Genomic DNA, 17,472 nt, shown 5'->3' on the forward strand with positions numbered 1-17,472 from the left:
AGCTCACTGAGTCAAGCAGACATTAATGTATTCAGTTGCTAAGCCATTGAGTGCTTTAAATACCAATAAAAAAAACCTTAAAATCAATTCTTAAAGACACAGGGCTCCAATGCAGAGAAGCTAGAACAGGGGGGATGTGGGCACATTTCTGTTCTTTGTACCGATTAATATGCCAGCAGTAGAGTTCTGAATAAGCTAAAACCACTTCATTGATTTTTTTAGGGAGAACAATTAACACTACAGAACAATACAAAATTGATATCCGATGCAAAATCCACCCCTAAAAATTCTTGCCTGAGATTTTCTTTTCTGACCTAACCGGGTGAAACAGTTCTCAATGTGCACTGTTTGAGCCTTGCAACCATTCATAAGGAGCTCAGTCTTACCCTCATTTAATTTTAAGAAGTTTTTGGACATCCAGAACTTGACATCAGACAGACAGTTCATAAGAGTGAGGGGTCCTCATTATGGCTCATGGGGAAGAAGAGTTGCACATCTTCAACACAGCACTGTAGATATTAGCGTAATGGTTCCGAGCTCAGCACTGATCTGAGGGCACAGCACAGCACTGATCTTGCACTGAGGGTGAGTTCTCTGTTCTATTGCTTGCAATTATTTCAATTTAGAAAATGAGAGAAACTTCTCACCCTCTACAAGGGAGTGCAAATTCACATTAGCAGGAGAATTAACAATTGTTTTATGCAAAAGTCTTGCGTTGTGACAATTCTGTTATATTTAGAGGTTAGAAAAGTATTTCACCCTTACATCCTTGACAGCCTTGTCTCTACAGATCCTTCATATGGTCATAATGAACTGCCAACTGTTTCTTTTTTTCCAACTGAGTTCGGATACGCTCTTTACTAATGATATGCACATTGAGCAACGGTGTGAATTTAGTGGCCTGATTTGATTTACTAGTCTAGCGCTGCTAAGCAGAGTTAATTAAAATTAGAGACAAGCTCATCTATTTGTAGTGGCTGAGTCTGATCTGCACAGCAGAGAAAATAAGCAGTAGAAAACACATCAGCCATCAAGGAGTTAATGATGCGAGGGCATCTGGAACAGGATTTATTACTAGTAACGATGGAGAAATGCAATTCAAATTTAATACACATATGGTCGGAAATGCAGATATGCTTCTTGTCGCGATTGTTGAGATTAGTGCCAAATGATAGATCAAGGGTACGTAACCGACTGCACACGGAAGATTGAAGAGTGAATCAGCAGGGTACCAACATGAATACTGAACTTACAGAGGATAACATTTAAAAAAAAAATCATATTTCGTCAATAGTTGTGTAAGTAAAAGAAAACGTAACAAAAACTCCCAGTTTGACTTGGGGAGAAAGATGAAAGCACCATTGATAGGGGAATGGCTATCACAAATGTGAGTGACTCGGAAGAAGAGAAATGAGGGTGGAAATGAAGGTGCATTTGAAGACACTATTGGGGATTACAGCTGCTCCACCACCCCTACCAGTAACTCTTGGTTTACAGAGCAGGGCCTAGCCCCACTCGAACCCTCCATTCTGCTTCCCTTTCTAGTGTCTCTGAGTGAGTAAACAGTTCAGTTTCATCAAAGCTGTTTTATGGGCCTGCAAACCAATTTCCACCACAATGTCTTGAAACCACCTATTAGGACAGAATTCATTTTATTGTATGTACTAACTAAAAGGTAACTATTTTACAATTATATTTCTATGATATATGACTGATTTTTTTTTTTACAAATAAACCACTGGAATGTAATTAAAGAGGAACAGAATGTGTTAGCTGTGTCTATGATGATTGACATACTGTGTGACAATAATTTGTTACAACACCTTGCTTTGACTGATATTCTGTATCTTATAACGAAAAAGCCCTATTCTCATGAAGAAGTGACACCTAGTGTTTAAAGCAGGTAATGCAAAATTCTGGCCTGCGTATTTTGCTTGAAAATTCAAACTGGAGATCTTCATTTGTAAGCATCATCAGTTACACCTAATCTTTGATTATGATTGTTAATGTCTGCTAAAATAGCAAATTAATTGAGTGTTACTGCTGTTACTAACAATTTTGTCATCAAGATTTCATGTTTTCTGCTTGAGATGAAAGTTCCAAAGGAATTATTTTCTGGTTTCATAGGTATCATAGGGCAAACATCAAGATCACTGCGTTCATGATCAGTCCAGCCGGTCTGTGTTCCACACTGTTTGACTGTGTAATTAATTCTGCGTGGTTTCAGTGGGGAAGATTGAAAATAATATATTGCATTTGATTGATTTCCATGGCAACAGCTATTTCAGTATGTTCTCCCTCCTTTCATTTAAATTGACTTGAAATCTATTTCATGCATATTTTTCTTCATCCATATCTTGATAGTTCTAGGTTGATTAAAATAGCAATTTTTCCCTGTTTGTTCCTTGTCTGGTAATGAATGATCATGTTATTGCCGTCTTCACTGAAAATTTTATTAATATCTGCGCACAATTTCATTTTGTGAAAGAAATTATTGTCAGCCGCTTCAAGTTTGTAATATTTTCAGAGAGTGAAACGTATTTCATCGGCCAGATAAGATAAATTGCTTTTTGCAGTATGTGTTTCCTGGGAAATTACTGTCTCATATTAACTTGCCTGTACCCGTCTGATTCAATTTACCTGCTTCACCAATATATTTTAAAATGAGGGTATTTTCGTAGATCTGGTACACAGTGGAGAAAGGGGTTTGTTCTGGCTTTCATTTCGTTTATCCTTTTCTTAAAATAATATCAATCCAGTGAGCGACATTCTTGATGTAGATTCATTTTTTCAGCATAGCAAATGTGCCCTTTCTTCTATGTGTGTAATTTCCCTATTTTTCACTATTTTTACATCGCAAGTGACCAAAATTCAGGGTAGAACTGAGGCAGGATATTGGCATGAATGTTAAATGAAGCATTGAGCATTTTCTTGTTCTGAGTTATTACATTTTACCAGTTTAGAGGGGGACCTTCCGGGGAAAATGACTTCACAATTGCCAATCAGGCTGGCCTACTTTCATTCTTTTTTCATTCATTCAAACTTTCCTTTATTTCCTGCCATTAACTCACATGAGCATGTGCACTTTATACTTTTGCACTTCTTACTTACAACAAAATGTGAAGAGAAATTCTAAGAAAATCACAGAACAAATCTCAGGAAAGCTGGTGGAAATGAAAGAGGAAGATGATTAAAAGAGTAAACAAAACGGTTTGAAATCACAGAACATCATATCTGAATCTAAGGAGGAGTACATAGTGAGGGCTCTCTTGGATGGGTGCAGTCTTCCTTCAGCCAATCAGACTACTGTGTAGAGGGGCTTGATGAGATCTGAGAGGCTTGTGAAACTGAAGTGCTCCCACCTGTAAGCCAGGTTAAACAGGGTTATGTTGTGTGTGTCCAGGCATTGGTGTCAAACTGAAGACAGTCAGCAACACTCTCAGTGTTAAATCAACTCTCACTGAGTCTGTATGAGTTCAACTGGGATCACATGTACTCTTTTGAAAATACTCTATCTGAGTTGATCTTGCTCTGAATATTTTGCTGTGATGTTCCACCATTTGTTTACATTGCCTGTTTACTTCCAGTTTGGCACAGGTACATGGAATTGTCACAGTTTGTATCAATCCTGTGTTATTAACCCCCGGTTGCAACCCCTGCTGTGGGTTGGACGTTGAAAGAAGGGGTTGGTTGGAAAATAAGTAAAAGCTAAAAATGTTCACACAGAAACCAACAGGTCAGTTAATAGTGAAGTCGTTGGAAACTCATGGGGACAATCTCACAAAGTGATCTCACAAATCCCCTTCCTGTCACTCTTGTTGTGTTAATAATTGTGTCACACGTCATGCTGACAGCCTTGTAGTTGAACAGTGGTCTTGTTTCTGTCCGGATTGATGGACAGCATAAGATTTAAAAAATGGACTCCTTGATATAGCAGCCTTAAGATGACAGCTGCAGTTTATTTTGTTGTCTATCATGGCTGTGTGTCCGGCTGAGTAAAAGGTAAGGGACCAGATGGTGGGTTTAAGTTGCAATAAACACAAAAGATTTAAATCTCAGACAGTTTCTGTTTTTGGTTCACTCCATTTTACATGATAAGGCAAAAAGAAACAACTTGTGGCAGGCTCTCATTTGCAAACCACAGACTTTTTCATTTAAGGGTTCCCTAAAATGGCCGCCCTGTGGCTGAGGGCCCCTGCTTCAGTAAAAATGCATTTCACACAACAGCCATTTCAGTCTGCACTGTAGGGCTATTTAAAACACTAGTGCTTGGCATTATATAATGCATGTGTAAATGAGATGCTGCCATCGAATAATGGCATAATAATAATATAATAATCACAATATTTATAATATTACTGACCAAGCCATCCCTCATAATGCTAATATTAATAAGAAGTTAAATGTTTATGATAGTTAAGCCTCTACATTTCATAAAAATATACAATCATGTTGTTTCACAGTTAGTTCAGGTTGTACCTATTAAAATGTTGATTTTAGAATGCAAACTGCATTAGTCCAAAATGTTCAACGTTCATTGCACCAGCACAGCTTGTCCTCCAGCTCTTTAAGGGGGGATTAATGATTAATAAAACATAAAGCAGGACAACCATTTCATTCAGGCATCACATGCACAGTGAGGTCCCTGTGAGATCTTAGGCTTGTCTGAGGCTCAGAAACTCTGCTGACAAACAGGGTATGGAGCAGACTGTGCCGTGTGTATCAGCAGAGAGAAAACCAGCATTCACCTCATCTGTAGCATCACCAAGGAATGGGCGAGCTGAGGGCATCTAACAGTAAGAAAAACTTTTCCCTGTCAGTGGGGCCATTAAAAATGGAGCTGGATTTACTCTGATCAAACAAAAGCAAGTTGGAGTGCTCTAATAACTTGTTATGCATACGTAGATCTTCCCATGGAGGAATTTATGTTTTCATATAAAACAAAAACAAAAAGAAGAAGAAGAAGAACAACAACAACAACAACAACAATAATAATAATAATAATAATAATAATAATAATAATAATAATAAGTATTATTATTATTATTATTATTACTATTATTATTCTTACAGGGAGTACAGCTCTATGAACATTTGTATCCTTAACTGTCACCCACCAGAGAGTGCAACACTAAAAATACTTTTTGTCCCCACAGGGTCACTGGATCAATGAACACCCAGCTCTTCCCCTTCTTCAGCACCAGAGGCAGCCCAGGACACCATTATATAGGAACAGCCTTTGAACAGCCTGTTCAGTTCTGCTTCTTTGTTTGCGCATAATGGGAAGATCACAGAGCTTCTATACTAGGCTGGGATCAGACAGAGCAGGAAGAAATCAAAGGAGAACGCAAATATGGGTCAGTTTAGATAAAATGTTCTGTATCACAAGGGAACATTGCGAAATAAAATAACATTGGCCCCTGGATGCACTGGTCTTTTCGTGGTTCTCAATCCAACAAGTTCATTTAAGTTTCAGTTTGAGGCCTGTCAGGAGAACAAAGGGTCACAGGTGTAAATGAGATGAAATGAATACGGCATTAATATCAGACATGTCAGTGAGAGGAACAGCATGCCCGGTTATTCAGTAGAGGCATAGCCTCACGGGGTGTTCGAGTCCAGGCCTGATGTAATTCAAGCTCTGTCAGTCTGTAGCTAAGTGATGATCCCTGATAGATTATTTATTTTTGTGCTTGTCTGTTCCAGATCAGGGATGTCGAACTAAATTCCCAGGGGCCCACAGTGTCTGTGGGTTTCTGTCATTCCCTTTCAGTGGCTAATTAAGGCCTTGGGAACAAGGTGTGTGGATTCTTCAGCCAATCAACGACTGAAATGAGCCACTAGTGCCGAGAACCTGTGGCCCCCCAGGACTGGAGATTGACACCTGTGTTCCGGTGAACTTAACGGCCTGGTCTTGTCATTTTTGTCCTTATTGACGACACGCGCAATGAAGAGCGTGTGGGTTTAAGCACATCCAGTGGCTCCTACAAACACAGACTTACTAAATAAAGAGCAACAGGCAGTCAGTTCGCATATATACAGACGAGTGACATGTGAAAAACCTGAATAAAGGAGTGGAGAAACATAACAAACACAGATGCTTCCATACAGGTGTACTGCATGATACAATTAAGAAATTCACATTCTATCATGTGCTGTGGCATGTATAAAAGTGCTGAGCAGCCCCAGTTGACCTCGATTTTGGATCAAGATGGAAAGAGGAAAAAACCTAAGAGACTTTGAAAGAGGGTTCATTACTGGGGCATGGATGGCAGGAGCTTCAGTCTCAAAGACTGCTCAACTGGCTGGTGTTTCAATAGGAACAGTGACTAAAGTGACATCTGCATTTTTAGATCTATTGGAAAGACATCAGTAAATAGGGTCTGAAATTGTGGTCGAATGCGTACATTCGATGACTGTGATGCTTGTGCATTAGTGTGATATGTAAGAAAAAACAGAATGATTCTATGAGTATGAAAATGATTTGAATCATATGCTATGGCCTTTGTAGACACCAGATCTCAGCCTAGTTGAACACCTGTTTCGGACTGACATGTCAGACAGCGCTCTCCACCACCACCATCAAAACACCAAATGAGGGAATATCTTTTGAGAAAATGTTGTTCCATCCCCCCAGTAGTTCCAGAGACTTGTAGAATCTATGCCAAGGTGCATTGAAGCTGTTCTAGTGGCTTGTGGTGGCCCAACCCTTCACTAATACACTTTGTTTGTTTTTTTTAATATATATATATATATATATATATAATTTGTCATCATATATAATATAACCTTATGCCCAATGGGATCTTTAAAAAAGAAAACTGTTTGGGGACGAAACAGCACAGGTGCCACACCCCATTGCAGGTGTCCTTCAAGCTTCACCACGGCCAATCAGAAAAGGCTCCCACTATTTTTAGAATGAAGTTCATTGATCAAGCTCAAAGTCTGCAAAGTCTGCATGCTGCTTATCTCTGTATTGCCTCTTTACACAAAGACCAATAGCTCTGATCAATAACTGGTCCATTATTAACAAACATCTGCAATAAACCCCCCTGCACACATACACAAACACACACACACACACACACACACACACACACATTTTGAACTGTGACACCTCAAAGAAATGTGTGTTCGTGAATCTGCAATAAATATAAGTGTGATTAATTTTTATTTTCTTTTTTGAGACACATAACATTACATAATAATAACATTTCTAGAGTATGCAAACATGCCCAGAAAGCCCTTCCCTCTCTCCCCTCCCCTCACACATCATATGATGCTTAGATGTAAATTAACCTTTCATGAGCATTACATAGAAAGCAACTAATGATAAAAAATTATCTTATCCATCTAGCTAATTATTCCTTTACAGCTGTAAATCCAACTTTCGACATCTGCAATGTTGCTGGAAAATGAACTTTTTAATACATAAATAGTTTTGCAAAGTCTCACAATTTTTTTGTTGCAGTTTCAATGACAATTATATGATATAATATAAATTGTAGCACCCACACAGTTGGTTAATGGAACAATATAGGATGGAAATAAGTCAAGCATATTATATTCCCTGAAAATCATATTACAAAATGGATCATTCATTTCTGTGACTAAATTAAATAAATCACCCCTCTATTTTACCCTCCTGCTCATCACCAGCCAAGCAGATTGAGACTGGATATCTAATATAGCACCACCAGATTGGAGAACATGATAAAAAAAATGACCCTGAAATCAATTTCCGCCAATCACCTCTGTCCAAAATAAAACGCAATATTCAATGCTTAAATCTTCAAAGAGCGTGCAAGCAATTCTGTGGGAGAAATTGGAGCCAAAATGTCTCTGCTGCTTGGCCTTGGCTGGGCTTTCTGCTCTGTGTTCTGGGATGCACTGCAGTTAATCAAAGTCCGTTTCTGTATTATTTGTTTCTCTTTTAGGAGGGACATGATGGTTTTATTATATCCTGAACTGACTGTGCTTCATCCAATTGTGCCAATAACAACTACTTGTGGGAACAGTGGCTATCCAGGGTCATGGGGATGGCTGGAGCCTATCCCAGCATGCAGTGGAACAAGAGGCAGGAAAGTGCCCTGGACAGGTCCCCAATCCATTGCAGGGCCCATTCACCATTCATTACATTACATTGAATTTATTTGGCAGACGATTTTATCCAAAGTGACGTTCAATAGGTGTGTACCGAAGGTCATGGGAACAACTACAAAACACAGGTTCAATAAGGTACAATACTCAATCACTCACATGGAGTCTCCAGTTAGCCTACTGTATGTCTATGGACTATAGGGGGAAACTGGAGCACCCAGCAGAAACCCATGCAGGCACAGGGAGAACATGGGAACAGTGACTAATTAAATGTCATCATTTAAAATAGCACATTAAAACATTGCCTTTGTAATCTATAAATATAGCTGCAAGCAGCAATTATAGGGCTCCAAGCACACATCGCAAAAACAGAGAAAACATTATGGAACATAAACAAGACAGGCAGACAGAGAAATAAGCAAAGGACAGTTTTGTGAGGACAGTTGGTAAGTTATTGCTAATTTTGTATTAGACCATGATGCTTCGACATCAAAAATCAGCTTTTTTTCCCAGAAACATTGCTGCCGGATTGTAAATTATGAGACCATTGCAATTCATTGCATGTGCCATATTGAAAACCTCAGTAAGAAAATTATATCTTTATTAGTCCCTTCCGTCAGTCAGCTTAAACACAGACATCATCTTGATAGACTAGTTGTCATAAGTCTTTAGTGTGATTAAGATCGACGAAAGTATATTGAAAGTTTCACATTGTCAGTTCATCAGATTAATTGCAGCTGGACATTTTGGTCTAATGCACACCCAGTTTTCAATGCATGGTCATACGTTGTTGTATGTTTTCTATGAACGTATGAAGATATAAAAAATCACGTTAGTTTTTAGCTGCTACCTATGGCTTAGGAGGATGACTGTGAGATTGCAGTCAGTTTGTGCTATAAACAGAGTGGGTCGATTTCAGAATCAGTGATACGTAACAGTATACAAAAGATTTGTCTCACTTCAGCAGACATATGCTAAAAATGGCAGCTGTCTAGGCCAAACTGTTATGATTCTCACTTTATCCTTTTTTCCCATTTTGAGTTTGGAAGCCAATTATTACCCTACCTTTTGACCAATCATGGTCTTATGAAATTTTATGGTGTTGAGGCATGACTGTTGGTTGTATGACAAATCTTTGCAAGCTGGCTTTAACAAGCTTACATAAATTTGTGGGGGAAAAATGACTTGTGCCTCTGCCTATTGACCATTTTAAATGTACTGTCGGTATATACAGTAAGTCAAATCACTTCAGTTAACACATCGACAGAGTTTCACAGTGATTGAACTAACTGCCAAGGAATTCAGGCCATTTATGTTGTTTGCCACATTTTCTTTTTGCAAATTAATTTGTTAATAGCAGCCAAAAAGTTCATGCAATGCTTTGTATATAAAACAAAATGGCGATAAATGAAGATGGGTTACATGGGTAGTCCCAATAGCAAAGTAGTAGATCTGGAATGCCCAAATGCGTGTATAAATTGGACTTGTGTTATGAAAGTTATGGACCTAAACATAAATATATGCATTATAGCACCACTATCAGGCCAATACGTGAATGATACCTTCCCTGTGTAGATCCCTACTGCTTACGGTTTCTGAGCTACAGGTACTTTTATTGGAGAAAGAAAGAAAGAAAGAAAGAACAATAGTGTTCCAGCACTACCTGCTTGGAACCCTAATTAAGCTCTGAGTAATGGCATGTTGCAGGTCTACTTCCCTCCCAGCAGAGGTCGCTCTTGCTACAAAAAAGTGCCTGCCACAAAAAGTGGGTCAATCCTCCCAACGTTGGTGTCCTAAACTGACATGCACTGTTAATAATATTATAGCTGACAGAATTCAAAATGCATACAAAGTATTAATGCTCTGGTGAACCAAAAGGAAGTTAATTTTGGTTCCGTTGTTGTCCTTCACAAAGGAGAAAAGATTGATTGAGATGAAAGAGATATTGATTTTCCAGAGCGCTCAGGTTCATTTGTTGGACTCAGGTGACCCTGGATTGCAAAACACAAGAAATAAGAGGAAAAACAACATCTTAAAAGCAACAAATTTACCAGATACCTATAAAAAGCAATAACAAAATTATGTGTAAAGGAAAAATGTCATTCTTTCACAAAATTACAGCACAAATAATATCTTTTTTTAGAAAGATACTGTTAGTAAAGATTATTCCTGTAAATGGCACTTACTTTAAAATGAGTTCATTATACGTTTTTTTTTCTTTCTACACAATGGCTCTCTATATGCAATGATCTTGAATGCATTTTCCATACCTCATTCTAACTACTGCCATAAAGTTACCAACAGTGCTAGTCACAAACATACCTCTGTGTCAACATGAAACATTGGTACCATGACAATTTGTGACAATATGTATCAAATTATATACACATTAAATCTAAATCCAGACATTTAAAAATTAGATTAACTGGGAAAAGAGATTTTGCACGATGGTACATGGAGGCTATTTAAAATAAAGAAACAGGATTGCACTTATGTGGAGTAAATGTAAAAATAAAACATTCAAACATGCCAGTTTATTGCCTTCATCAGTGCAAAGATGCTGTTTACCTAATTCAAAATCATCGCCACAGGTATGCAAACCAATTAGAGAGGAACTACTCAACAGAACTTGGAGGATATGACAGTTCCTCTCTAATCCTTTCTGAATGTAAACAGTTTAGATATGCCTAAAAGCACTGAAATGCAAACACCTACACATATTTGATCGTTATTATGACAGGTGTGCGTGTGCTATTTCCTGCAGGCAGAGGGAGGGTTGTTTGCATACCAGACGTGTTTGCACAGTTGGGGTTAAATGGGTTTACAGGCGCAAGCCGAGGGAACAGCCCTGTGCGTTGGCCATGCACTGGACATGCAGGCACTGAGTGAACAGGAGATTCTCTCTCCCCATTGGTCCATATTTACGCCCGACAATAACAATCAACCATGAACTTAGTTCTGTGATGGTGTCTTGAGCAAGGCTGAGTTAGTATTAGCCTGGGGGCAGGGGGCAGGGGTCAACCCTTGGCCTTCGTGTGTAAAATTTATGAGCCCGCCATTGGCCTTTCAACCTCTAGAAAAAGTGGGGGTTTTTGTCAAATATTTTACAAATAACTATTCTTGCATAAAACATGTCAAAGTACTACCCACAATATAATCACTGGTATTCTGCCATTTCTATTTATGTGTTGTTTTTATTTTGTTTACTATATTACCATGAAAATGTACAACTATCAGAAGCCAAAAAGTATTGAAAAAACTACACACCCTATACTCATATGACATTTTAATTGAGTGGTTTAAATGACAAAATCTCCTGTACAAGGGACTTTGGAATTTCGGTTTTATCAGCGCCAACTCCTTACAGCTTCACCCAGACTTTCTGTCTAAGAATGCACGCAATTTACTGATAGTAAACACATAACCTCAGTCCTTCGATGGATCAGTGAGGGCATCTACCCTTTATTCTTCAAGCTCTCCTTCAAGCCGCATGGTCTGACACCACTGCTTCTTTTCACACAGGAGCCCGTAAGCTGAGCTCGCACAGACGTAAGTTTGAGGAAGATGCTTCATGTACAGCCTGAGCAAGCAGGCTGTGGATGCCCTATGACCAAAGCGGGTTGCTGGGGAGTGATGAGACATGGTCCACCACAAGCTCAGTCCGAATTCACCTATGCACACACTGGAAAAGTGCCATAACAGACACCAGACCATGTGTCCCATTCACACACTAGAACAGATGCCTGACCATGGGGCCCATTCACACACTAGAACAGTGCTTTAACAGACACCAGACCATGGGTCCCATTCACACACTAGAATAGTGCTTTAACAGACACCAGACCATGGGTCCCATCCACACACTAGAACCGTGTCCTAACAGATACCTGACCATGGGGCCCATCGTGCACTGCAACAGTATTGAATCACTCAATTGCATGTCAAGTTTAATATTGCTGAAAAACCACTATATTTGTTTCACTTTCTTACTCAAAATTATTGTAAGAACATCACAATAAACTGATTTAAGGTCCTCTACATTGCAGATCATTTTCTTGTCTCTTAAAACTACGGCATGCTATCTGTCTGCAGACAGGCGTGTTGCTGAAAGAATAAATATGAACTTTGGTATTCATTCTGCACGACTTTTCCTCCTGGTTTTCAATGATAAGAGCAAAGTGACTCGGCCATATGGACCAAAGTGTCAACACCAGGTGTGGGTGATGATTCTGACCAATGAGGGACCATGGTGAGTGGATTTCAGCAGGGGGGGACACAGCAAGATAAATGGACTGTGCATGACCTTCTTTTAGCTTTGTAGTCCTAAACATATCCAAAATTCACAAAGGACAGCACCCAGCTACCACAAAATGTTTCATGAACTCAGGGGGACATTCAGGCTAGATTCACATTTGGTTGCGTAGGAATGTTATGGTAATAACGTTTCTCTAGAATGTACTGTTTTACTGTTACAAACATGTCAAGATCACAGATCATTCAGTCATGAAAAAGGCGTGTCAATGGAGGATATGTGTCAATAACGTTTTAATAATACTTCACATGAAAGTATTTAAACGGCATAGCAGAGTTTATCAATAAAATTTCCTAAAATTCTCTTTTGCTGGAAAAACAAAAATTATTCAGTTTCTTGGACCATTCCCTGTTGCTTAAATATCACGTTATTGGTTAATTCAAGAAAACTGAAAATTTGCACATTGAAAAACTTTCTGGGAACTAATTGTTGTTAGCCGGACATGTTCTTCTAGAAGACTCCATGCTTACCATGATATGGTGGAAAGGGGTCCATTTTTAAAATTTTTACTCCAACAGCCAATGGGACTCTTCATTTGCACATGACATGCACAGGCCATGCAGCCATCAAATGACCAGGCAAACCTCTCTTCTCTTTTGCCCATAAGTGTGCATCACAGTAATGCCAACCTTGAGGTCTTGACCTTGTCTTGACTAAAGGCTATATCAGCACACTGAAGGATGTTTGAGTGCATTTTAGATGTCTGGGTGACGTATGGCATACGGAAGTCAAATGTCACAGCAAACAGCTTCCTTGTTCTTTTTTGGGGAAAATGTAAAAACATATTTCCTTAAAATAGGAGAATGATCCCTTGTCAGGAGATATTCATAAGAGCCTGTGCTTTTGCTGTTTTATTTTATTTTTTTAAATGGATGCATCTGTGAGGTGCATATATGCATGGTTGAAGTACACAGTTTTACAAGTGTCTCTGGTATGTTTTCAAAGCTTAATGCTGATAATGTATCTTTGTACATTCAATAAAAAATTTCCCAGGAAACAATAAAAAACACTGTGATTTTCACTTTCGTGATAATATAAGCTTGGGCATCATCTGTAATTTAATGTAATTTAATGTAATTTAGCTAACTCTAAGTGTTGAAGAGAATCCAGAAAGAGAGAGAGTAAGCATTTCATTTTTAAAAAGCCATTGATGGCTTTGAACAGCCTGTGGGCTCCTCGCTTAAAATTATGGTTCAGTTCAGTTTTCACAGACCAACAGCAACCATCCCCATGAGCAGGCCATGCTCCGATCATGCAGCTATCATGTGAATGGAGGGAAGCTCTTCACCCATTGGCCCATTACCAATACAAAGCAGGTCTTTGGGCAGTGGTCTTAACTTACAGGGCCATGGGGTTCTCCAACCTGGGGTCAATGAGGTCATTTTTAATAGAACTTCACTTCAGCGGACAAGACAGCTGGGGTTCAGCACAGACATGGGGAGGGAACACACTGTACAGAGATGGACAAAAAAATGCGCTAAAGTGCATTTTATAGCAAAATGCAAAAAAAAAATGCTTATAAATCAATCCATAAATTGCAATCAAAATGGTGGAGGTGAAAGTCGCTTTGCAGGTGGAACAGAGGTATAAATCATACAGACAAAGGGGCTGGCCCCTTATCAGATGAATATAATTACATATTTATGATGTATTTGTATTTCAAATGCTGGTCATTCCTGACTGTGCCTTTGTAAAACAGCCTGCCATTTCTATTCCTATTACAGAGTTTGCGGCCGAACCACATCGTGGAAGACCGGGCACCCAACCCCTCGCATCCAGTACTGTGTCACTCCTCCCAGACTGAGCAACAAGCAAACAAATCATCAGTTTAACTGTAAATGCAACCAACTGGACAATGTCCTGTGTGCACAGATTCTGTCCAACGCTGACCAATACTACTGCTATTGCATAATACTGCATAATATACTTCTTGTGACACATCATTTATGGATACTTGCAAGCCTCCTGTAATGAAGCTACAAGTATTTGGGAATATTTGGTACTATAATCAAATCGGTGTTTCCAAATGATTTATTTTGGCAACTAAATAGCTGGAAGAACAAGGTGGCACTTCGAATCTGTTGTGACATCATTTGTTTGATGCTTTAAAACCAGTCCGTTTGCATTCTACTGCAACTAATCGTATTGTGTTCAGTGTAGCTTCCATTCACACCTTTCACCCAAACCACTACCAATGCAGAGTGCCACTAATTTGCCAATTGTCCTTAGGGTGAAAATAAGGATCCAAATGGAAAAGAGACAAAGTAGCAATGGTTAATGTGGACATTTTTCAACACTTTAGTTACCATTCACAGTTTGCCTATTTCAAAGCATGCGGGAAAAGGTTTGGTTCAGTGTTCCAAGCTTATTTAAAGCTTAAGGGGGTGAAGAGCAGCCTCACCATGGTCCTGCAATAAAGGTGAAACTGATCAAGTGCATTAAGTATAGGTTTGTGTGTGTGTGTACGTTCATGGGTGAGTCTGCATATATAGTTGAGCTGCAACCTCCGATTCATGTCTGTGCAAGCCCAAACTGTAGAGAAGTGGAGTCTGACATCACATGCTACAGAATCCTGGGATACAGTATGGAATGGAAGTATGGAAGATGTTGTACATGAAGATACTCTACTCTAAAGGGCTTTTCTTGTTTTTCTGGCCCCAGTTTTAAATATTGCAAGATATTGTCTTATTTCAGTTTCTTTCATTCAAAATATGACCAAGTTACAGAAAGAATTTAAAGTAAACTGACAGCGCATACAACAGGTCGAATAGTTGTGGGAGAGTATTTATGTGTCTGTGAAACTGTAAGGAATCCCTCTTAATACATTATATACACACAACACAACTGTGAAAGCTCATGCCTACAGTTTCCTCTTCATCATATTACATCCTCAGATTATCTCAATACTTCATCTGTTCAAATGACTTGTGTAGATTGCATTTACCATAGTATTATTTCTGTTTGTATGTATTGTAGTTGCTTCAAGCCCAAAAGTCCAAGCCCTCTAAGGCATCTGCATGTCTGTCAGTTTTAGTTAATTGCTTTGTTCTTTTGCATTACTTCTTATAATAAGATAAATGTTTAATCAGAAATGTTCTCCATGTCTATAAATAAAAAAGATAATTCATTGATAATTATTCCTTTCAGTCAGAAGATAGTTAATACACTTCCAACATACATATCGATATGTAAATATAATCCTTGCACAAGCCTGCAAGTCAAGTTTGGTTGTTGTTTCATACCAACTACTTATCACGTCCCACACATGTTCTAGATTAGTGTTCTCTTAAAATATATACAATGTCTCTATAAAACGAAAATATTTTTATGTTGATGGGGTTTTTTGTGGTCGGGGAAATGCATTGTAATCATGGCAAATTCTACTGTTACTGCACAAAAAGCTGGGGCAAGACACCACCCCCCCCCCTCCCCGCCCAAAAAAAGCAACTTGCTCCAACTGCCATCTGATTTTCAAGAATATATATTTTATACTTAAAGAAAATCTTAATTGCAGAAAGCTACGATGAATACATGAAGGGTAGCTGACACAAATTAAAAATTGTGAAAAAGCTGAATTTAATTCATTTAATAGTTTCCCCCCATTTGTTCCTGTTTCACAGCACAGGGAACACAGACATTCAATCAGAACTGACAGGGCAAGTCCAGCTGTGCCAGCTTGAACATGGATTTATCATTGGTGTAGGTTACTGCACTCCCTAAAACTGACCACTTCCCCAGGGTGTCAGTCTTGAAATGGTGGTTACACAGGAGTTTACTACCATGTGACAGAGATTAAAATGGTCTCCTGAAAACAATATTAACCTAGGTTATCCAAATTAAACACTGCTGCCTGTTTAACCTAGAAGTTAATTTGGGAAAAGGTGTTCACAAAATGGAAAAAAACTTTATGTTTAACTAAAGAACTTTCCTGTGTCACTGTAAAATAAACTTCATTGTTTATAAAACTATTGTGCTCATAGACAGTGGGGACCAAAAGTCTGAGGACACGACCAAATCTGGTTGTTTCTCATTATTTATCAAGGAATAATGCAATTATTATACTCCAGTTGCATCATGCGACATCAAGAGATCATCTATGAGAAGTGTTGAGAAAGAGCTGGGTTGAAATAGACGATGAGCTGTTGCATAAGCTGGGGGAATCAATGCCAAGCAGAGTGAAGGCAGTGATCGAGGCGATAGTTGGACACGCCAAGTACCAACTATTTTTGACCTTCAACAAATACCGACACATCTTTTTTTAACTTTCATTATTGAAAATAGAGTATTCCTGAATAAGAAGTATAAACAGAGTATCATAATTGCACTAGGCCTGGATAAATGGTGAAAACAATCAGTTCTGGTCGTGTCCTCAGACTCTGGGTCCACACTGCATGTTTACATACATTCATATATGCTTTCCGGCTTTCTCTGCTATCTGGTTTAAAAATATCGGGCCTGGCGGCTTGCCAGCCATACTGAGAAACGCTCTCCCTCTTTCCAGGACAGTTGCCCACACAGCGCTGTCACCTGTTTATTTGCCCTCTAAAAAAGAAGCGTCTGATCCTACAGCTGTTACGAGCTGCGTGACCTGACAACGAGGTCAACAGAAGATTTTTCTCGCCTCCATGTTTTAGCTAAAAGGGGGAAGCCTTCGACCCATTGTTCCCTTTCACGTAGTAACAAGAGGGTAACAGGCAACGAAATATGTTCCTGTGCGCTATCATGATGAAGTTTATTTTTAGTCTGAGAGGATGCGCCTTTAGTCCTCCTCAGCACTAATCAGGAAGTAACAACTTTTTAAAAAAGAAATTACATCAGCTCACTACTGGCAGGTCAGAGGTGATGCAAACATAAACAGTGTGACACAGAGAAGTGTTTGAATAGAGAGAGCAGGTGTGCTTTGAACAGGTCACACACTTCCTCAAACATGGGCTTAGTGTCCTGCTGTGGCCTGCTACAGTAAGTGGTGTTCCCAAATGGTAAGGCCAGAGTCTGGGCTCCAACAATGGAACAATGGAACAATGGAATCAGAGAGTTCATTTTCTCAAAAATCCAGATCCAGG

This window comes from Anguilla anguilla, chromosome 14, assembly GCF_013347855.1.
Source record: "Anguilla anguilla isolate fAngAng1 chromosome 14, fAngAng1.pri, whole genome shotgun sequence".
Taxonomy (NCBI): Eukaryota; Metazoa; Chordata; class Actinopteri; order Anguilliformes; family Anguillidae; genus Anguilla; species Anguilla anguilla.